The sequence below is a fragment of the Pristiophorus japonicus genome, chromosome 8 (genome assembly GCF_044704955.1).
Source record: "Pristiophorus japonicus isolate sPriJap1 chromosome 8, sPriJap1.hap1, whole genome shotgun sequence".
NCBI classification, from domain to species: Eukaryota; Metazoa; Chordata; class Chondrichthyes; family Pristiophoridae; genus Pristiophorus; species Pristiophorus japonicus.
Window position 1 is genome coordinate 197,036,924 of NC_091984.1, and position 22,675 is coordinate 197,059,598.

The 22,675-nt window shown below is 44.1% G+C and overlaps 1 protein-coding gene across 2 annotated transcripts in view; it reads left to right on the forward strand.

The window, feature by feature from the left end:
- The window catches only part of rbm19 (RNA binding motif protein 19), a 373,516-nt gene extending 367,159 nt beyond the window's left edge, over nucleotides 1–6,357 (forward strand). For both annotated transcript variants that reach the window (XM_070887715.1, XM_070887718.1), the window contains exon 25: nucleotides 4,190–6,357. The gene's annotated coding sequence lies outside the window, so the exon portion shown is untranslated. The remainder of the gene's footprint in view (nucleotides 1–4,189) is intronic.
- The last annotated feature ends 16,318 nt before the right edge of the window (nucleotides 6,358–22,675 follow it).

Consider the following 22,675-nt stretch of genomic DNA (forward strand, 5'->3'; position numbering starts at 1 on the left):
ATCTAAGTTTTTTTAGGCGCACTTTGTGGCGCGAAAAACGGGCGTCCAGGTCGGGGCTGCGCCATTCTAGGCGCAGCCCGAAACTTGGGCCCATAATACCAGATCTAAGATAGCCTGCTCCCTGATTGGTTCTGCAACATACTGTACAAAGAAACAATCCCAGATACACTCTATGAACTCTTCCTCAAGGCTACCTTGGCCAATTTGATTTGTCCAATCAATATGAAGATTAAACTCGGCCATGATTATTGCCATTTCTTTTTTACAAGCCTCCATTATTTCTTGATTTATACTCCGTCCAACAATGTAGCTACTGTTAGGGGGCCTATAGACTACGCCCACCAGTGACTTACTCTCCTTATTATTCCTTATCTCCACACAAACTGATTCTACATCTTGATCATCTGAGCCAATATAATTTCTCACTACTGCACTGATCTCACCCTTTATTAACAGAGCTCCCCCCCCCCCCCCCCCGCCTCTAATTTCCTTTCTGTCTATCCTTCCGAATTGTCTGTTTGTGATTTTGTGATAGATGCTTTCAAGACTTTAGATAAATATATAGATGTGATCATGCATGAGTTCTTTATTAATAAGAATTAGTAGTAATTTAGGCCTGCAATATTAAAAATCATTAATTTATCTGGAAAAAAAATTGTAGAAAATGACTTTTTGTTTACATTGCTTTATTTTGCATTAATCTTTAGCTCAGTAGGAAGGGACATAATTAAATGCACCGAAGAATTCTGTGCAGTTTGTAGAAGAACAACAGTTAAGAAAGGTTACATTTGATTATACTGCATCCAAATGAGGGATTTTGGTTCACATTTGTGAAAATAAATGCATCTCCTGTATGAATTAGCACCAAAAATGTAAAAAATAGAAGTTCCAAACAAAAACAATGTCAGTGGGACTGACATTTGTTCCAAAGTGAAAATCTCGCCTACTCTATCGCTGTTGTGCTATTTTGCCGCCATCAATTGCAAAAAAAATAATTTGGGAATTACTTTTCCATTTAGTTACAGTGGCAATTTTATTGAAAGGTTTAATTGACTCTACTTGTCTCCTTGGACCTGTTGTTCATTTAAAATTCTGGCAAATCACAAGCCTTATCCATATTTTCTGATCTGATCAGTCCTTGTAAAATTAGAGGGAAACTGTATTACAGCAGAGATGTAACTGGCTATAATTAACACACCGATTTCCAAAATTTTCAGTTAAACCTGTCTGACTATTTCCTCAGTTTCTACTAAATGCACATTTTCCATATTAACTATGGCAATTTGCACATCTACAACACCCATGGGGTAGGGGGTACTCACTTTCCTCAATAGTTGTGATCTGGGACATGCACCGCTTCACACATCTACAAACGCACACGTCTTCTTGTTTGGACCTTAGTGTGTAATGTTAGGAATGTAAAGCAGGCTTTTAACCCCAATATCTTGTGATTGACATTTTTATGTTGTATAAGTGTTACAAAACAATCTTGACACTACATGTTAGTAAATTTATGTTACATTGTTGTGTAAATTTTACTTAATATCTGTCCTTGTGTGTGATCAGTCCATCATTGTTCACCTTTTCTCTAAAGAGGTTTCAGAGCAGAAGATTTTTTTAAATACATGAAATTTTGTACAGCACTACAATATAAAATGTGAGAACCATTTGCAAAATAAAGGTAAAACTTTGTGTTGGAACTGGTTGCCTGCTTCTAAATTTTTCTAATTTCCATGCATCGCCAACTTGAAAGGTTGTTGCAGTCCTGTCAGAAACCAATTTACTAGATGCAAATTTATCTCATTCTTTCTGTATCAGTGTCTTTAAAGCCCTATATAATTGGTCAATCTGAATAATGTCTATTAAAAGCCTCATTCAAACTCTCTTTTCCACTCTGTTAATATTGCAGAACAAATTGAATCCTTAAAAAAAACAGATTTTTTTACTTTATTCCTCAAGGCAATAACATACTGGATTGTAGTATGCCTGCGTGCCGTTTAAAGGTTAAATACTAAAACTGCTACTTTCCTGGTTACGTTTTCTCACATTTATTCCTATCTGCACCTTTCACAAGTTCTATAAAGCTGTTCAAGATCAGTTAATTTGTAAGATCACATACACACAGATGTAGATAAAATAGACGATACATTCAGTGCACAATGGAAAGCAGTAATTTACAGGAAAATAAACTACCAAGAGGTGTCAGCCCTAATAACATGCAGCTCCCACAGGCAAAAATACTTTATGGGCTTGATGGACAAGCCGGAATATGCCCTGAAAAAAATCATTTGAGTTATGTATCCTGATTGTATCCCTGTACGTTGTTTACTGCTTTTCAAATTGAATTCCCACCTTTTCATTCTAAATGTGTTTCTTTGCGAAGAGATTGTGTTGTTGGAGATAAGGTCTTCAATGTTGTGGCGGTTAGGCCCCATTACTGGTCAATAGCACTTGGATGTCTTCTACTGTTTCTTCGTAGCTCACTGTTCACATTTAGGAGGTGAGAAGATGCAGGAAGAAGATGAAGCTAGAGAAAAGAGTGGCAACATGTTAAGATAAATATGAGACTGGAGGAATAAAAATCAAGCTAGGTTGTAGAGGAATGAAATTCAGTACTTTAAAGCAAAAATAATTACTTTATGGTTTTTAATTATTTAACAATGAAACATAAAGGTAAGAGGCTGTTGTGCGCATGGCCATAGTAAGGAGGTTGGCACTGAGAAAAAGTACTCTTACAGCAAAAGAAACTTCTGAAAAATCCACTTGTGTTGTGTTGTACACTATGATGTTCGTAGCAATAAAAGTAATTTTTTTTAAGTCGAAATTAAATCTTAATGTTGAAAATTGGATTTTAGAGGAATAATGTATCCTTCCCCTCTGTGCTGAAGTCCAATATCACAGCTATAATGAATTGATCGAACCATTTCTGATTATATGTTATCTATCTTGTTAATCATTGTTAGTGGCGTAATGGCATTAGGCCCACCTTATTGACCTTTATTAATGTCACTAGATTCATTGTCGACCAATGCATGTTTTGTAAAGCATTTATTTGGAAGAAACGTTTTGCCCTAAGGCACTATCATCATTGAAAAATAGTACAAAAGGTTGAACTGTTATGGGCAGTCATTTTAAAATTATAGAGCTTTGAGTAAATCGTTTTATCTTTAACTCTTTCTGAATCTATATTTAGCTTTGAACCAGATGCACCTTGGGTAGTCTGCATTTCTATTTACAGTGGCATCCTAATTATTTGTCCAGTTGACGACATTTCACGTCTGTCTAGCATTCACTGAATGAACTGAATACAGAATAGATACAATTCTGTAGAAATTCTAACATATGACAATTATCAGCATTCAATAACTTTACAACAACCAGAATGAATGCAATTCTTCGAACTTTTACATTGTGATTGGCTGGTGAAAGAATTAAGGCAATAATAAATTGTTTATGGAATAGTGGTCTGCTTGTTGAAGTTCCAGTGACTAGCATAAATGAACAATGAAATAATGAACTATAATTTTCTGAATTACAATATCAGATCAGTTGCAAAAGGGACTTTAGTTTGCAATTATACCCTCAGGGCTGTCTGAATTATACCAGGCTATTAATTCGTCTTGTAACCTTAGGGCATTATTTCAGTACATAGCACTCAAAAGCTAAAATATTTACAGAAATCTGTATACTTGTCATCACTCATATTTATAAAATATATTTTAATAAATATAGTATGTAGCAGCTCCAGAAAGCTAAATGGTTGGAATAATGTGTAATATAGCACACTTGCATGTAATTCTAATAGTTATATTATTGAATTTGGTCCCTCTCTTCAGTCTTTTCTGGTCTGCTAAAATGCACCATTCTACCATTTTTCTCTAAATTAAAAATACATAGTAACAAATCAAAAGTGAATGGGAGAGGCAAAGTCAGGAGAAACATTGCTTTCTCCTGTCTTGACCCAGCTTCATAAATGTGGATTGAACTGTATATAGGATTACATGTTCAAATTGTTCTTTCAAGAAAAGTAAGAGCCGGCAGTCTTAGAAGTTGTACTGTATTGTTGCAATTAAATAACCTACAACAGTGAAAACCATTACAATTATTACTCTTTTTTTATTTTTGGCTTCAAATCAGCATTCTGTATTTTTCTCAGTTTTAATTCCAATAATGTTTCTCTTTTGCAAAGGTATGCCATGAAGTGGTTACACTTGCTATGCAAGATGCGCAACCATTACAAAGCTAAAGAACAGCATCAACAAGCACAAGCGAGAGAAAAAAACACCTTGGTCCCATCAGCAAGTTGGAAGAAGTCAAATCTGTTTTGATCTGAATGTTCCTTGGCTGTATTGTGAGAAACTCTTAACTGCAAACAGTACAACGTGCACAAACTCTGATAGATATAAGTGACTGTTTGCAGTCTGGTCATAAATCATAATGCATGAATGGCACACTCTACAACCTATTGAGCAACGTTTGTGAAAAGTAGCGGCAGTGTAATCGATTTTTGAACTCCCATCTCAAACACATGATGAAAAACCGTTGTGCCAACTGGTTATGTATTCATGGAATATTAAATAAACTTTATGAGGTAATTTGAAGCCTGACACATAGTGACTGGAAGATGAAAACTAATAGCAGAAGAAATCTACCATGTGCACGAATATTGTGCAGCTGTATTGATCCTGCTATTGGAGAGAGAGAATAGGGTAACTTCTCTACATCAGTCATAAGCCTGAAAATGTGGGTAGTCAGTGTTTTATTGTTGGTTTTCAAGTTAAATAGCAAAGAATTTCACTGAATTACTATTATCTTTGTATGTTTTAAGTACAATCGGGAAACGGTTCCTAATGAACCGTTACAGTATTTTACAAACTTAAGCATAATAGTATCATGTATTTTTGAAATGTTCAAATCTATTTTTGTTTTCTTAAATATCGGCTCAGCTTTTCTACAAAATTCAGTAAAAGGTTCACAATTCATAACATCAGTGTCTTGAGTTTTGAAGTGAAAGATTTGCCAAATCATACATTTATATATTCTGGCATGCTGAGGCTAAGTAGTTCTAACATTTCCTCATACTGCAGAATGAGAGACTTTGATAGTGATGAATTTCTACTTGAGGGCCTAATGTGAATCTTGAAAATGAGTTTCGTATGGAATGTCCCATTTTCACACTTCTTTGGAAGGGATATTTATTTGGGGTTTGGACAAGTCCCTGAAAACAGAGTGTGGCTTCAGAGCCTGCAGTACCGCAGGCATTAAGGAGCAATTACATCAGCATATTGCATGTATTTACATGCATAATGGGTGCTGATGTCTGAGCTGAAGGTCGAAGGATGTGTTTCCTTATTATATACGCATGTGAATGTACATATCAGCTCACTAAAAATGTCACATCCAGAAGCATTAAATGTTACAGGGTTCAGCAGTTTAGCCTTAAAGCAATAACCAACTGAATTTCTGAAGGCTAGCTTAAAATTCAGATAAGTAATGGATCTCTTGTATATTAATATATAGCATTTGAAACATTTTTATGCCTCCGTTTTTATCAAATTTATGTTGCTGCCCTGATCTCAATGGGCTGCTCCGCTTATAGTTCTTCGATCATACATCAGGTAATTTTTTTTATTATCAATTGAGAAGCTAATATTGAAATGGTGCCCAACATCATTTTTACAATAAAATTCAAGGTGCAGATTCAGAATATTGAACTTTTAAAACTGTATTTAATAAGAGGCCCATGACTATCAGAATTTCAGAAGTATGCCCTTAGTTTGTTTTATTTTCTCAAGACAAAACTTTCACCAAAACCTAAGTTCATTTGGTTTGACACTGCTTGTTATACTTGAATCAGTGATATTTTGACCCTGCGCTTTATCGTTGCAATACTGTTTTAAGTGACACTCTGATATATAATAATCATTTCAAATACATCTACACTGAAGACCAATTTCAAATTTTACTCAGATCTGTATAACTGAAAATATTCCCCCCTCTCTGATACCTGTCAAGTTAAAGTAGAGGATGGTTTTCTAAATGTCAGTTTGGTGCTGGACTATCTAGGCAATGTTTGGGAGTTTAGCAGCACCAGAACTGTCAAGGTGTGTCCCCATAATCTATATTCTGTTATATCTTGCATATGATGCACACTTCCTGTCGACAAATGTTACTTAGTGTGTCATGATTTTAAGTCACATTTTTTTAATGTCAACATTTAACACACAAGATCCCCAAGTAAACATTTATTATAAGAAGAGCCTCTTTAAAGATGTACATATTTCAACATCATGGTTTGTTGTTGAACCAAATTACTCAAAATGCTTTTTGAAAAAAAAGCTTGCGCATAGATTTTCTCCTCAGTAATTGAAATTTTTAATGTGCAAATAGTAACATTGTGAAACAAAATAAAAAACATTTCACAACATGAATAAATGTATTCATTATCCATTGCCTTTGTTTCTTAAACACCTGGCTTCCATTCCTCCCACCTCTCCTTTAAAATAATTGCTATCTATCATTTCCCCTCCCCCGAAGCCTCACTACAATTTGTTCCTCCGGACAGACGCCCTTCTTTCCTCAGCTTCTGCACCAAACAGTTCCTTATCAGCTCTGTTTCTCTCCACAGATGCTGCTGGACCAGCTGAGATTTCCAACATTTTCTGTTTTTATTTCAGATTCCAACATCCCGCAGTATTTTGCTTTTGTATTAGTTCCTTATCTTTGGTCATTTCAATCTTTATCTCAGTTGACCTTGTCCTCTCTTTGAATTCTCTCCTGTCCTCTTTAAACCACTCCCACCATAAACTCTCCTACCCATATTCATGACCACTCCCTTCCCCCCACTTCCTCCTGCAACCACCCCTTGAAAAGCTCTCTCAGTACCTTATAACCATGCTTTCAAACTCTCAATTGATAAGTTTTTGGCCTTCCTTTGCCATGAAACCTTTTCTCAACCATTCCCCCACCTCCACTTTCTCCCGTCTACAAACCATTCTCTGTTATATATTGTCCATGTACATTAAATGTATAGTTACAATGGTGCACCACAAGGGGCACTGTGGTGGGAGACCCGAAAGTATCTGCGAGACAGAGTATAAAAGGCTGCCCACCACACCTGAGGGACACTCTGGAGTTACACAATAAAGGACCAAAGTCACAGCAGTTACTACAACACCAGACTGTGTGGAGTCAGTGACTTGAGTGCTACGTACATCATAAATTGGCGACGAGAACACGGACGAGCTCTTCACGCAACCATGGCTACTTTGGGCACGCTAAAGGATTTCACAGAGGGTAATGACTGGGATGCCTTTACGGAAAGGCTCGAGTACTATTTTATAGCAAACGACCTGACAGGGAACACTAACGCACTGATAGAGAAGCGTAAGGCGATATTGCTGTCTAGTTGTGGCGACGAGGTTTACTGTCTCATCAGGGATTTGCTGGCACCCGCGAGCGCCAAGGACAAGTCATATGAGCAGCTGATTGAACTCATTCGAAACCAACTGAAACTGAAGGAGAGCATCCTCACGGCCAGGCACAAATTCTACAACCACTGCAGACCTGAGGGCCAGGATGCTCACAAAATACGCTGCAGACATCAGGTGACTTGCGGCGCCGTGCGATTTTGGCACACACCTTAACGAGGCGTTGCGAGACATCTTTGTTATGGGGATTGGCCATGAGGGCCTCCTTCACAAGCTGCTAGCTACTGAACCTACAGTCAGCCTGCAGCAAGCCATCAACATCAGCCGGGCATTTATGACCTCGACTTGCAGCACCAAGCAGATGATCCACACGGTCTCGAACCCGGTAGGTAGTATTTACAGGATAGCGCCCGTCACGGACAAAACTGCAGAACGTGGCTCTGCCCAGGGCAGAGAGCACAGACCTCAGGGTCCTGGAACTCAGAGTCTGCCGAGGGGGGGGCTAATCGAGTAGCACCATGCTGGCGCTGCGGAGGAAGCCATGGGGCTCACCGGTGCAGGTTTGTGGAGTATACATGCAATACCTGCCACACGAAAGGCCACCTTCAGCGTATGTGCAAAAGAAACCTGACTCACCGTCTGGCTGAGGCGATGGTAGATGATCTGCTATACAGTGAGGAGCATTGCGGTTTGGCTCGACAGGCATCCCAGCCCCAGGTAGAAGAAGATGATGCATTTGGACTGTATACGTGTACCGACGTTTCTGTCCCAGTGATTATGGAAGTCAAGGTTAACGGAGTTCCAGTGAGTATGGAAGTGGACAAGGGGTCGGGCCAGTCGCTGATGAGTCAGGAAACTTTTGATAAACTGTGGATCAACCCAGCTGCACGACCCCAGCTGGTCCCGGTCACGGCGAAATTGCGTACCTACACCAAGGAACTGATACCTGTTCTTGGCAGAGCGGATGTGCAGGTATCTCACGGTGGCGAGACGCACGGTTTACCTTTGTGGATCATTGCAGGCGATGGGCCGACGCTACTCGGCAGGAGGTGGATGGGGAAGGTCTGTGGGGGCTGGGAAGACTTCATTCCTCCACAGACCGCTGTCCCCCGTGTTCACAGGCAGAGCAGGCCTCCACCTTCGGATCGGATGGCAGCAAAAGAAGCGTGTGTGGGGCTGGGCAGAGCAGCGGCGGCCGTCGACTCTCCCCTGCAAAGTCCGAGATTGAGAAAGAGGCGCTGGAACCAGCAGCCGCGCCGACCGAGCTGGAGAAGAGAGAAGGGCTTCGACGGGCTGCTCCAACAGGCACCGTCGGCCCGCAGGCAGAAGCGGCCATTTGCGGGGCTTGCAGGGGGAGGAGCGGTGAATCGGCAGTTTTGGGAGCGGGTCTCGCTCGGCGATGTCGTGAGGACCGGTGCTCCGAGGAGCGGGGCCATCCAGGATCGGCTGCGACAGTGAGGGGGTCAGCTCCGGAGGACATGTGTGGCGGCTCCCGGGCAAAAAGGTCAGCTGCGTGGGGTGCTCCGGAGGATGCGGGGGCCGGTGCGTTGCAGCTCCCGGGAACGTTCAGAGTGTGGCGGCTCTAGAGGGAGAGCAGACAGCAGCACAGCGAGTTCAAGATGGCGGCGAGCCTCGTGGCAGCAGAGTTCTGCAGAGAGAGACAGGCAGGCACCAGTAGAGCACCTAAAATGGCGGCGCCGAGTAGAAACCTCGTGGGAAAAACAAAATGGCGTCTTAAAAGGGAAATGTACCCGAGAGTCTTAAAGGGGCCTTACACCGTTGGCGGTCCCCACAGAGACTTTTGTAAGGACAAGTGAGTCAAAATGATTACTGTGATATGTATGATGATGTGATTTATGACGAGTTAATATTTTTGATGCTAAAATGATTACTGTGATTAAAATATGATTGGTGAAAAGAGTTAATATCACAATGCACAGTTAAACGGGTTAATGGATCTGTGACTAACATGACTAATGGATTAATGCGATTTCTGATTTTATGTGATTCATGCAATTGTTCAGCAGCTACAGACAAGCCGCAAAGGCAACTATTTTCTGAGAACAGAGGCAACGCACTAGTTGTGATACCCTGTCTCAGCGCAGCCCATTACCTCGGGCAAAAAGGGGCAGTATGCCACCACCACACCTCACCCATTGGAGCTGGAATTTAATAACTGTTCAGTGTACCTGCAACCTTTTGATATAACTCTTCAACGCATCTATATGTATCATACAAATGTACTGTCTATGTGTATCTGCGTTCTACTGAGATTATATTTGTGTACTTCTATTACCCATGTAAGAACTGCAAATACCACATGCTTACACTGGATCGCAAGCATAATCTCTACATGGGGTGGGGGGGGAGGGAAGTGGATGATCATGGACTCACACTCACAAATCAACCAGGAGGAACAAGGCCGAGGTTACCAGCAATTTGCTTTTGGAACTGGGGCGGGTGGAGTGAGATGTTATGTATTGTCCATGTACATTAAATGTATAGTTACAATGGTGCGCCACAAGGGGCACTGTGGTGGGAGACCCGAAAGTACTTGCGAGACAGAGTATAAAAGGCTGCCCACCACACCTGAGGGGCACTCTGGAGTTACACAATAAAGGACCAAGGTCACAGCAGTTACTACAACACCAGACTGTGGTGTCAGTGATTTGAGTGCTACATACATCACATTCTCGCTCTTGTTTTCTCCCACCTTTAGGTAGTGGTCCCCACCACTGTTTCACCTGCTTCTTTCTCTCTTTAGATACTGATCTGTATCTCTGTTTCCCCTATCCTTTAGATACTTTCTCCACGTAATTACCATTCTTGCTTTTTTATTAATTGAGGTTCTCGGGACCTTCCTTTGCAGTACAACTTTTCTCCGCTATGTCCCACTTTTCACGTGCACATAAGCACATCCTACAGTGCCTGGTATTGTGGCAAATGTGCTGATGTCATGCCAACTTTCATTTTTCTTTCTCCAGCCAGTCTTCCCCATCTTCACTCCCTAGCCCATGCACAGTGTCTACTGCTGAATGCAAGTGTAACCTGGGACAAAATGCTGGATCCAGAGAAGCAAAAATTATGTCTTTTACAGTCAGTGTCTTTAGCTGAATATGTTGCAGTTCAACTGGGATGTCAGTTGCTTTTTCGTATGACGGGAAAAGCTTAGAATGGAATGTCTAGTTTGGCTATCCATTCGATGGCTTCCTGAGATGCCAAGTGGAGAAATGAGGTGCCTCCTCAAACAGATCTTGAGATCTCAGTAATCAGTAAGTTGCACTGTAGTTTATGACTAACTTGTTCACTGTTATAATTTAATTATTCACTAAATGTTGCAACTCAACTAATGATATCCTGTGGCATTGCTCATTGAGACAAATAAAAACAAATTGTCTTCCTGCAACAATCATTCTTCTGCCTTTCTGTGCCACTTTCTCTATTTCTGTTTGTCTTCCATTTTTCTCTCTCTGGCTCTCACATGCACTTCTCATTGTGACATCTCTCTTATATTTGCCTCAACTCTTCCTCAATCTTTGCACAAGTCTTTCTATCTCTCTGTACCCCAATCTCTTTGGCTTTCGTGCATCTTTTTTTTACCAATGTAATGAATTTCTATCTCTTAACCTTTTTTAAAAGCCAGGTGCATCAAGCTAGTAACCAACCTGTACTGGATTAGCAGTAAGTATTGGGGTCAGTAGAGGGGAGGTTGTCCAGGAGCAGTAGAACTGTGCAGGTGAGAGAAAAGTGGCCAGGCTCAGATTCAGGCTGCATTTAATAATTAACTTATGACAGACATTTAGGACTAGAAATTCGGCAATTAGCGCTATGAACAGTTTTTGGGTGATAATCGTGGCTTTTTATTGTTTTTAGCACTGGAATACCGCTATGGCTGGACGCCACAAATGGTGACCAGCGGTAAAATCTGGCCTTGCACGACTGCATTTGTGCGTGGAGCCGAATTCACCGATCTTGGAAAAAAAATGGATTTTATGCGCATTGCGCAATTTTTTTCCGCCGATTTTTTTTTCCCCCCGTGATTCTGGTCAGGTGTCAGGGTGCGCCCGCAAATGTGCAGCGCACCCAGGTCTCAATCTGCCATTTTTCACAGACAAGAGAAGATGCAGCAGGATGACTGTAATAGGCAGAGAGCCAGGAAATTTAGTTCCAATGCAAATGAAGCACTGATCACAGCAATTGAGAGTAGATGGGGGAGTTTAATAGGAGGGGTCGAAGTAAACCACCCCCCCCCCCCCCCCCAGCCATTATAAGGAGATTTTGGACCTGTGTTGCTGAGTAGGTCTCCTCAGTTGATGACATTCGCAGGGACCACCAGTATTGCAGGAAAAGATTAAATGACCATTGCAGGGTCGTGAGAGTAAGTAATACTTTTGTTGACGCACTCCTTGATTACTTAAATTGTAAATATGACGCATGTTGCTATAGGTAGGCTTAGGCTGAATGATTGTTAAACATTATGAAGACTGCTTTTTGACATCTTAAAAAATGTTTCTGCATGTCGATGTCTTCCTCATAAACCATGTGCAATTACCAGGGCCATTAAACAGCCGGCTGTATTAAATGCACACAGTATGGTAGAAGTGCTTTGATTGCTATCTGTGTGTGCCACAAGAGCAGAAGGGCACTCTGATAATCATTCCTATTGTCATTTTTGCAGGAATAGTTGTCCCACAACCGCCACGAGCAGCGACACACAGGCAATGGTCCGCCCCAAACCATGCCATTGACGGACCTAGAGGAGCAAGTGGCTGGTCTCATTGGTGCCTCTGAGAGGTCAACTACCCATACGGGTGCTGAGCCCTTGTTCCGAACTGACGGTGAGTCCTGCAAAATCCCTGGGCTGGGTTGGGGCAATGTGATGCAGTGTCTGTGGACTAGGGTTGGGGCAATGTGATGCAGTGTCTCTCGACGACATATGATGCAGTAGTAGTGGTCCTTCAAATGTGGCCTTACTCATGTCACCCTGCTCCCTCCCCTGCTGCTAACCACTCGTCTGTTGTTTTCTATTTTGCAGATGAGGATTTTGAGGCCCCATATCCTCCGATTGAAGCCTCCACCTCAGCCCATCATGTATGGGTCAAGAAGGAAGATTAGGGCCGCACTGGGGACCCTCCACGGTAGAACAACATCATGAAGCTGTTGCTGGGGTTGGAGGAGGACTATGCAGTCAGCATGTCTTTTAGTTGCGGTCATTAGTTCCTCGGAGGAAGCCACATTCATAGGCGGCTTCCATCCGAGGCAGCGGGTCCAAGTTGTGTGCAGCAACGCACCCCCAGGGTTGAACCCCGTATGCTGTCTCTTCGGTGGTTGAGTCGGCAAAGCCAGTCTGCTGAAAGACAGGCAGACGCACACCTGAATATGGTGGGACTGTCAAGGGAGAGCGTCGAACTTGGTGGCATTTCCAGCAACATTGCAGCACAATCTGCGGACATGAGGAAAGGCATGTCGCAGATTGTAGCTGCGATTCGTGAGAACACCAAGGCTGTCAATGCCCAGAGGCAGTTGATGGTCTCGAGTTTTGGCACTGCAGTCCCCAGCATCATACCACCCAAACTGACAGCACCTCTGAGTGATGAGGTCAAGCAAGAGCCTTCCGACTGAGAAGCTGGGCCTTCCATACTCAGCTTCTCTAGGGGGTCCAAGGGCATCGCCATTGTCTCCCCTAACAACAGCAGCGCTCTGCGCGCCTTGCTGCACACCGTCTTGGTCCCAACACGGGTATGGGCAAGAAGCAACGGGGTGGGGTTAAGATTGGAGGGGGAAAGGTGGGCGCAGTTAAAAGACGTTCGGTGCAGGGGTTGTTGTTTTATTGCTGTTTTGCTGGGGATGTTGGCCTGATCGAGGACACTAACGTTGGTGCATCTGTCCTCCCAGGGGATTTGCAGGATCTTGCGGAGACATCGTTGTATTTCTCCAGCGATTTGAAGTGTCTACTGTATATGGTCCACGTCTCAGAGCCATGTAGGAAGGCGGGTATCACTACAGCCCTGTAGACCATAAGCTTGGTGCCAGATTTGAGGGCCTGATCTTCGAACACTTTCTTCCTCAGGCGGCAGAAGGCTGCGCTGGCGCACTGGAGGCTGGAAGCACTGACCACACTCGACCAGCTCCATTGGGCGGGCCACATTGTTCGCATGCCTGACACAAGACTCCCAAAGCAAGCGCTCTACTCTGAACTCCTACACGGCAAGCGATCCCCAGGTGGGCAGAGGAAACGTTTCAAGGAAACCCTCACAGCCTCCTTGAATAAAATGCAACATCCCCACCGACACCTGGGTGTCCCTGGCCAAAGACCGCCCTAAGTGGAGGAAGAGCATCCGAGAGGGCGCTGAGCATCTCGAGTCTCATCGCTGAGAGCATGCAGAAAGCAAGCGCAGGCAGCGGAAGGAGCATGTGGCAAACCAGATGCCCCACCCTCTCTTTCCTTCAACAACTGTCCCACCTGTGAGAGACTGTAATTCCCGTATTGGACTATTCAGTCACCTAAGAATTCACTTTTAAAGTGGAAGCAAGTCTTCCTCGATTTCGAGGGACTGCCTATGATGATGCTGTTTTGCAGTAGATTTCCTGTTTTCGTTATTTTATAAAAGTTGTACAGATTGTGTTCAAGTTAAAAATTTAAGTTTCAAAATTAAAGTTTACAAAGTTTCAATGTACAAATGTTTCATAAATTTACAAATGTTTTATAAATTATTTTGTTAACCTTAACCATTCTTGTGCAGTGTCTCATTTGTAGAATAATCAACATGGTGGGATAGAGTGGGCAGGCAACGGTGAAACGTGCCTTTCACTGTTCAAGCAAAGCGTTGATTTATGAGCTGCTGACTTAAGACTTTTGCAGTGGCGAAAGCGCCACGAGGTCTTCCCTGTGGTGGTGTGGGTGGTGGCATGGGTTCATCGCCAGGCTCCTCGTTCTCCTCATCCCCTCTCTCCTGAGATGGTCCTGCAGTCCCCAGTCGCAAATCCTGTCCCCTCATGATGGCTAAGTTGTGTAGCATGCAGCACACCACAATGAGCTCAGAAACCTGCTGAGGGGAGTATTGCAGCCTGCCTCAAGAGTGGTCCAGGCATCGGAAGCGCTGCTTGAACACACCAATTGTCTTTTTGACGATGTTGCATGTGGCTATATGACAGTCATTATAGTAATGCTCAGCTTGTGACTAAGGATTCCGGAGGGGAGTCCATAATCTTTATCCCCCAGCATCCAGCTCTCGCCTTATGGCTGACGCTCAAACAGATATGAGACACTGCTCTCACGCAAGATGAAAGCATCATGGATGCTCCCTGGAAACTGGGCATTTACTGCCATGATGTGCTGAGTATGGTCGCAAACAATCTATGTTCAATGAGTGGAATCTGCTGTGCTCATAATAAAGGATGAAACTGAGTACTGTGTACAATGATAGGTTAGGTGAGTGGGCAAATGCATGGCAGATGAAGTATAATGTGGATAAATGTGAGGTTATCCACTTTGGTGGTAAAAACAGAGAGACAGACTATTATCTGAATGGTGACAGATTAGGAAAAGGGGAGGTGCAACGAGACCTGGGTGTCATGGTACATCAGTCATTGAAGGTTGGCATGCAGGTGCAGCAGGCGGTTAAGAAAGCAAATGGCATGTTGGCCTTCATAGCAAGGGGATTTGAGTACAGGGGCAGGGAGGTGTTGCTACAGTTGTACAGGGCATTGGTGAGGCCACACCTGGAGTATTGTGTACAGTTTTGGTCTCCTAACCTGAGGAAGGACATTCTTGCTATTGAGGGAGTGCAGCGAAGGTTCACCAGACTGATTCCCGGGATGGCGGGACTGACCTATCAAGAAAGACTGGATCAACTGGGCTTGTATTCACTGGAGTTCAGAAGAATGAGAGGGGACCTCATAGAAACATATAAAATTCTGACGGGGTTAGACAGGTTAGATGCAGGAAGAATGTTCCCAATGTTGGGGAAGTCCAGAACCAGGGGTCACAGTCTAAGGATAAGGGGTAAGCCATTTAGGACCGAGATGCGGAGGAACTTCTTCACCCAGAGAGTGGTGAACCTGTGGAATTCTCTACCACAGAAAGTTGTTGAGGCCAATTCACTAAATATATTCAAAAAGGAGTTAGATGAGGTCCTTACTGCTAGGGGGATCAAGGGGTATGGCGAGAAAGCAGGAATGGGGTACTGAAGTTGAATGTTCAGCCATGAACTCATTGAATGGCGGTGCAGGCTAGAAGGGCCGAATGGCCTACTCCTGCACCTATTTTCTATGTTTCTATGTTTCTATGAGCAAGTGTGACCTTAGCTCCTTTAATAAGACTCCAGAGTGCAGGTATCTCATGGGTGGCCTGCTTATATACCGGGATCCCTTGGGACTCCAACAGTTGGCCCAATGCTGGTGGTGTAATACAGGTTGCAAGGGGTTAAATACACAACATCACTCCCCCGTGAAGTCAACAGTACACTTATTTATAAGGTGAGACGATCTGGGGCTTTTCGCTCCCTTATCGATTGTCTCGGTACAAATGCGGGTGTGGGTGAGTTGGTTAGTTCTTCACTGGGCTGTTGGGCAGCCGGCCTTGCCGGGCTGCTGGGGATGGTGAGTTCGGCTTCATGGTCAACCATTATGTCGGTTGCCACCTGTGTGTGTGTGTGTGTGTTGGAGGGTCAAAGTTGGTGGTGTCCCCTTCGGGTTGTTCGTAGCTGTTGGTGAACCGCAATTTGATTTGGCCCAAATGTTTTCTGTGCGTTTGTCCATTGGCCAATTTGACCTGAAACACCCTACTCCCCACTTTGGCTGTAACCGTGCAAGCGAGCCATTTGGGACCATGTCCATAATTGAGCACAAACACAGGATCATTGATCTCAATATCGCGTGACAAATTTGTGCAGTCATGGTACACACTTTGTTGGAGATCAGAGTGGACAAGAGAGAGCCTTGTTTTGAGCGCCCTTTTCATGAGCAGCTCAGTTGGGGGATCCCCGGTGAGTGAGTGGAGTCTTGTGCAGTAGCTGAGCAGCACTCGGGAGAGCCGGGTCTGCAGGGAGCCTTCCGATACGCATTTCAAGCTTTGCTTGATGGTCTGAACTGGCAGTTCTGCCTGGCCGTTGGATGCGTGCTTGAATGGGGCAGATGTGACGTGTTTGATCCCATTGCGGGTCATGAATTCCTTGAATTCAGCACTGGTGAAGCACAGCCCATTGTCGCTGACGAGGACATCAGGCAAGCCGTGCGTGGCAAACATGGCTCATAGGCTTTCAATAGTGGCCGTAGATGTGCTTGCAGACATTATCACATATTCAATCCATTTCGAGTAAGCGTCCACGACAACCAAAAACATTTTGCCTAGAACTGGGCCTGCATAGTCCACGTGGATCCTCGACTACGGTTTAGAGGGCCACGACCACAAACTTAGCGGTGCCTCTCTGGGTGCATTGCTCAGCTGAGAGCAAGGGTTGTACTAGCGCACACATGACTCTAAATCTGAGTCGACGCCAGGCCACCAAACACGGGATCTGGCTATGGCTTTCATCATTACAATGCCTGGGTGAGTGCTGTGCAGTTCACATATGAACATATCTCTGCCTTTCTTGGGCAAGACCACATGATTGCCCCAGAACAGACAGACCGCCTGCAGGGACATTTCGTCTTAATCGCCTCCTGCATCGCCGCTGGGACACTGGACCAGCTCCCATGGAGGACACAGTTTTTTGCCAAGGACAGTAAAGGATCCTGGCTAGTCCAGGTCCTGATCTGGCGGGCCGTAACGACGGACTTTTCGTTCTCGAATACCTCCATGACCATGAGCAAGTCTACTGACTGTGTCATTTCTACCTCGGTGGTGGGCAATGTCAACCGACTAAGAGCATCTGCGCAGTTCTCTGTGCCCGGTCTGTGGCGGATTACATAGTTGTATGCCGACTGCGTGAGTGCCCATCTTTGGATGCGGACAGAGGCATTGGTGTTAATCTCTTTGCTCTCAGAAAACAGCGATATGAGCGGCCTGTGGTCAGTCAAACTTGAGGCCAAATAAGTACTGGTGCATTTTTTTTTATCCCATAAACGCATGCCAGAGCCTCTTTTGCAATCATGCTGTCGGCCCTTTCAGCCTTGGACAAACTCCTGGACGCATAAGCAGTGGTTGCAAGATCCCCGATTCATTAGCCTGTTGTAGCACACACCCAACCCCATATGGCGACGCATCGCAAGCTAGCACTAATCTTTTACAAGGGTGATACAGGACAAGCAATTTGTTTGAACACAACAGATTTCTGGCTTTCTTAAAGGCAGCCTCTTGTGAATTCCCCCATACCCAGTCATCTCCCTTGTGCAGTAGCGCATGTAGGAGTTCTAGCAAGGTGCTTAACCCAGGTAGGAAATTACCAAAATAGTTAAGGAGTCCCAGGAACGACCGCAGCTCCATCACGTTCTGTGGACTCCGTCTTGGCGTCGGTGGGTCTGATGCCGTCTGCCGCGATTCTTCTTCCCAAGAACTCGACTAAGAACCTCTTCCAGATTCTTCAATGGTGTCCTGACCTGTAATCAGTATGTCGTCCTGGAAAACCATGATGCGAGGAACCGACTTTAGCATGCTCTCCATGTTCCGTTGGAAGATTGCCGACCGAATCCCAAACGGGCACCGGTTATAGATGAACAGAGCTTTGTGCGTGTTGATGCAGGTGAGGCCTTTCGAAGATGACGCCAGCTCCTAGGTCATGTAGGCCAAAGTCAGGTCCAGCGTGGTGAACGTCTTCCCTCCAGCCAGGGTCGCGAATAGGTCACCTGCCTTGGGTAGCGGGTACTGGTCCTTTAGCGGAAAATGGTTAAAAGTTACTTTATCATCCCCACAAATTCTAACCGTGCCGTCCTCTTTAAGTACCGGGACAATCGGACTGGCCTACTTGTTGAATTCCACCGGCGCGATGATGCCCTCTCGCTGCAGCCTGTCCAGCTCAATTTCACACATCATGTACGGTACCGCCCGTGTCTTGTGGTGGATGGGTCGCGTACCGGGAACCAAATGGATCTGCACTTTCGCCCCTGAGAAGCTTCCAATGCCTGGTTCGAACAACGATGGGAACTTGCTCAGAACCTGGGCACATGAGGTTTCGTCGACGGCCGAAAGCGCTCGGATGTCGTCCCAGTTCCAGCAGATTTTTCCCAGCCAGCTTCTGCCGAACAGCGTGGGGCCATCCCCTGGTACAATCCACAGTGGGAGTTTGTGTACTGCTCCGTCATGGGAGACTTTGACTTCTGCATTGCCATTTACAGGGATTAGTTCCTTGGTGTAAGTTCTTAGTTTGGTGTGAATGGGGCTGAGCTTGGGCCTGTGTGCCTTTTTGCCCCCACAGCCTGTCGAAGGCCATTATGGACTGACTTGCACCAGTGTCCAGTTCCATAGATACTGGAGTACCGTTCATTATTGGTGGACATTTCGTAGTGAATGTGTGTACCCCATACACTTCTGCCTCCTCGGTACAAGTTTCCAATTCAGCCTGATCTGCAGTGGATCGATCTTCCTCTGCAACGTGGTGGTTTTCAGGGTTTGCAGCTCGCCTGCACATTCGCTAGAGGTGTCCCATTGTTCTGCAACCGTTGCACGCATAGTGCTTGAAGCGGCACTGATGGGGCCGATGATCACCTCCACAATGTCAACAAGGTGTTAACTGCCTCGCATTAACAATTGATGGCGGACTCTGGGTCATCTAAGATTGGGCAGCAGCAGCCGGCGTGTACATTCTGCCATGTATATTTCTGCTCAAAACCGACGTTACTTTATGCACAGTACTGGCCGAATCTTCTTTTGCAAAATCTGTTTGGTGTTGTCGTTGGTGGACATAAATGCCTGGGCTATCATTATGGCTTTACTTAGGTTTGGCGTTTCTACAGTCAACAGTTTGCGAAGGATTGTCTCATGGCCAATGTCCAGTACAAAAAAGTCTCTTAGCATTTGTTCTCGGAATCCCTCAAACTCACAATGTCCTGCGAGGCGCCTTAGTTCGACGATATAGCTCGCCACTTCCTGGCCCTCCGATCATTGACACGTGTAGAACCGATATCTTGCCATCAAAACACTTTCCTTAGGATTTAGGTGCTCCTGGACCAGCGTACACAATTCTTCATAGGATTTCTCTGTTGGTTTTGCCGGAGCTAGCTCTTCATGAGGCCATAGGTTGTTGCCCCACAGACAGTTAGGAGGATTGCCCTTCGTTTGGTAGTGTTCTCATCCCCTTCCAGCTCGTTGGCCACCAAGTATTGGTCGAGTCTCTCCATGAAGGCCTCCCAATCGTCCCCTTCTGAGAACTTCTCCAGGATACCAAATGTTCTTTGCATTTTTGCGCGGTTGTTCATTACCTCGTCGCCAATTGCTATGCTCAAAATAAAGGATGAAACTGAGTACTGTGTACAATGAGCAAGTGTGACCTTAGCTCCTTTAATAAAACTCCAGAGTGCAGGTTCCTCGTGGGTGGCCTTATATACCGTGCTCCCAAGGAATGCTGGGATCGCTTCGGACTCCAACAGGTAAGCCTTCTGGTGGTAGTGTAATACAGGTTATAAGGGGTTAAATACATAACAATCACTTTCAGTTGCAGTAAACCTCTGGCTCCGTTAAAGGTGCTCTGAGGGCGACGTTCATACAGTCAATGGCAGCCTGAACCTTCTGTGCTTCCTTGGTCATTGGGAACTTTATAAAATCCATCCTGTGTGCGTACAGTGCCGTAGTCACCTGGCGAATTCAGGTATGTGTAGCGAACTGCGAGATACAGCACATGTCCCCTGCTGATGCCTGAAAGGAGCCAGAGGCAGAGAAGGCAAGTCCGCAGTCAGCTTCACCTCGACGGGCAGTACAGTCCTGATGCTGCTGGTAGGCTGTAGGTCTGCCTTTATCAGCTGGCATATCTCTGTGACCACCTTTTTTCGGAAGCGCAGCCTTCAAACTCACTGTGCCTCAGACAGCTGCAGGTATGAGCGCTGTTCCCTGTAAACTCGTGGAGGGGTAAGACCTCCTTCCCAACCATCTGCCAGCTCTGATTACGCTCAAAATGCTCTTGAATAAGCCACCTTCCAGCTCGATGCTGCATAGAAAAAGCAGCCAGCAATAATGGCAGAGATATTCCAGTCCCCATTCTTTTAAATGTCCTCAAATAGCCATAAAAACAAACTATAAACTCTCAAAAACATCTGTGTAAAACGCAGCCTTCCCTCCAAATCCTTTTATGCACTGAACTTCTGCTCCGCTTTTCAAGATGGTGTCGTTAGCGTGGGTGCGTTGTGGGTCCGACCAGGTAAGACTTGATTTTTTTCGGGCGTGTTTTTGGCCGGGCGGTAAAAATGGCGGTATCAGCGAATTTTCCGCCCTGCGGCGATAACTGAGTGTTGCATGCCGATTGACATCATTAAAACGGTTTTTAAAAAATCAGCGGGCGATAATTTTTACCGCCGGCGCAAAACTGCTGCCGAATTTTCCACCCAAGTATTACATTTTGTACCGCCCCCAAAAAAATCACTTTTTCCATCTCGCCACGGCAGTAAAACGGGCGCAAACCTGCCAAATTTCTAGCCCTTAATATTTAAACTATAGACTACATTTTTAAAAAGTCAATATATTGAATACATTTTATAAGTTCCTCTCTACGTTTAGTCGTGAAATTTCTATCTTAATTTATTAGTTTATTAATTGTGTCTGATCAGTGCCATGAGAAATTAAATATATTTTTTTAACAAATGCTATTTAACTTTTTAGTATTATGATTTTGGAGATCAACAGGGTTGAATATAGAACCCTCATCTGACTCATATGGCTTGTGTTCTGTGGATCTGTAGCCTGCAGTTAATTTCACAGCTGAGATTTTCCGCACTAACCATTGTGCTGTTTCAGTCAAGGTAACAACGTTCCGTGACTCACAATGAACCCTTTCTCCTCCCTGTTGAATGACAATGTGCACCCTGTACACCAACTGCTCCAATTCTGAAGTACCAGAGGAAAGGAAGGGATCGACTTTTCTTAAACCTCATAATGTTAGCAACTGTCGATTTCCCCTTTCATCTGCTTAAAGGTTTATGAGTTTTTATATTGTAAGCAGGTAAATGGATTACTTATAAAAAATACAAGCATGAGGATATGAATTAGTAGTACCAGAAAGATATGCATATTCTACAACATGTAATAGTTTACTCTGAGCAGTTCACATAACACCATTAATGATGGGATTATGTATTTTTGTGCAAAATATGCAAGAACATTGTTTTGTGAAAAAATAATACGTTTTAATTCTAACTGACATAAATCTTTTCTGGAGTTCTCATGCAACTCTTAAACAGAGGCAATCCATTTATTGAATAAGAATGCATTTTATAGCCATATTTTCTTCCATATAGGTTTTACATGATGTATTCAAAACCTAATTAGAGAGACTATGTTCAAAATCTTACAAGTGGAAACTTAGTCTCTTTGAAAATCATCTGAATTTATATACAACATATTTATCCATCTGCTTTTTCAAGTTAATGTCTCAGAAATCTGCACACTTGTACATCAAACTGCAGATTATATTCTGTAAATATTTGCCCTACCATCCAATCTTGGCCATTATTTTGCATCAGCGATATTATAGTAATAATAGAACCATCCATTACTGTCATTCATTCAGGCAGAGGGGGGGACTTTTGTTTATATTACCTGATCTAACAATAGCATTATTCATGCATAGTCTGGTGTATGATAGAAATCTTTAAAATTATGAAAGGATGGGACAGGTCAGAAGCAGACTGTTTCCAGCAGTTGAACGGTCAAGAACGAATGGCCATAGATACGGGATTAAATGTAAGAGATTTAGGACTGAGAAACCTTTACATAGAGTTGTGAGACTGGAATTGTTCAGTGCTGGGACAGGGGAACTTTGGCTTGGTAGGCAAGGAAAATAGAGGCCGCGTGAGATGGCATGATTGACTGGGTGGCCTTGAATATGGGTAAAGGTTTATATGGAGGGAGAGGCTACAGGAGGACAGTGAACTCAGAAGAGAGGGCTAAGTGAGTTGAGATGGAGGTTGAAATCACCAAGGATGAGAAGTCTCTCAATACAATACCTGAGGGACGAAAGGACTGAGGATATCTCGGTGAGAAACATGGGGTTGGGCTTGTGTAGACAGTAGGAAACGAGACTTTTAAAGGAGAGATGAGTGTGTGTGAAAGTTTCAACAGCACTCAATCGTTATGCTCATTTCAAGTAGCTATGGCAGAT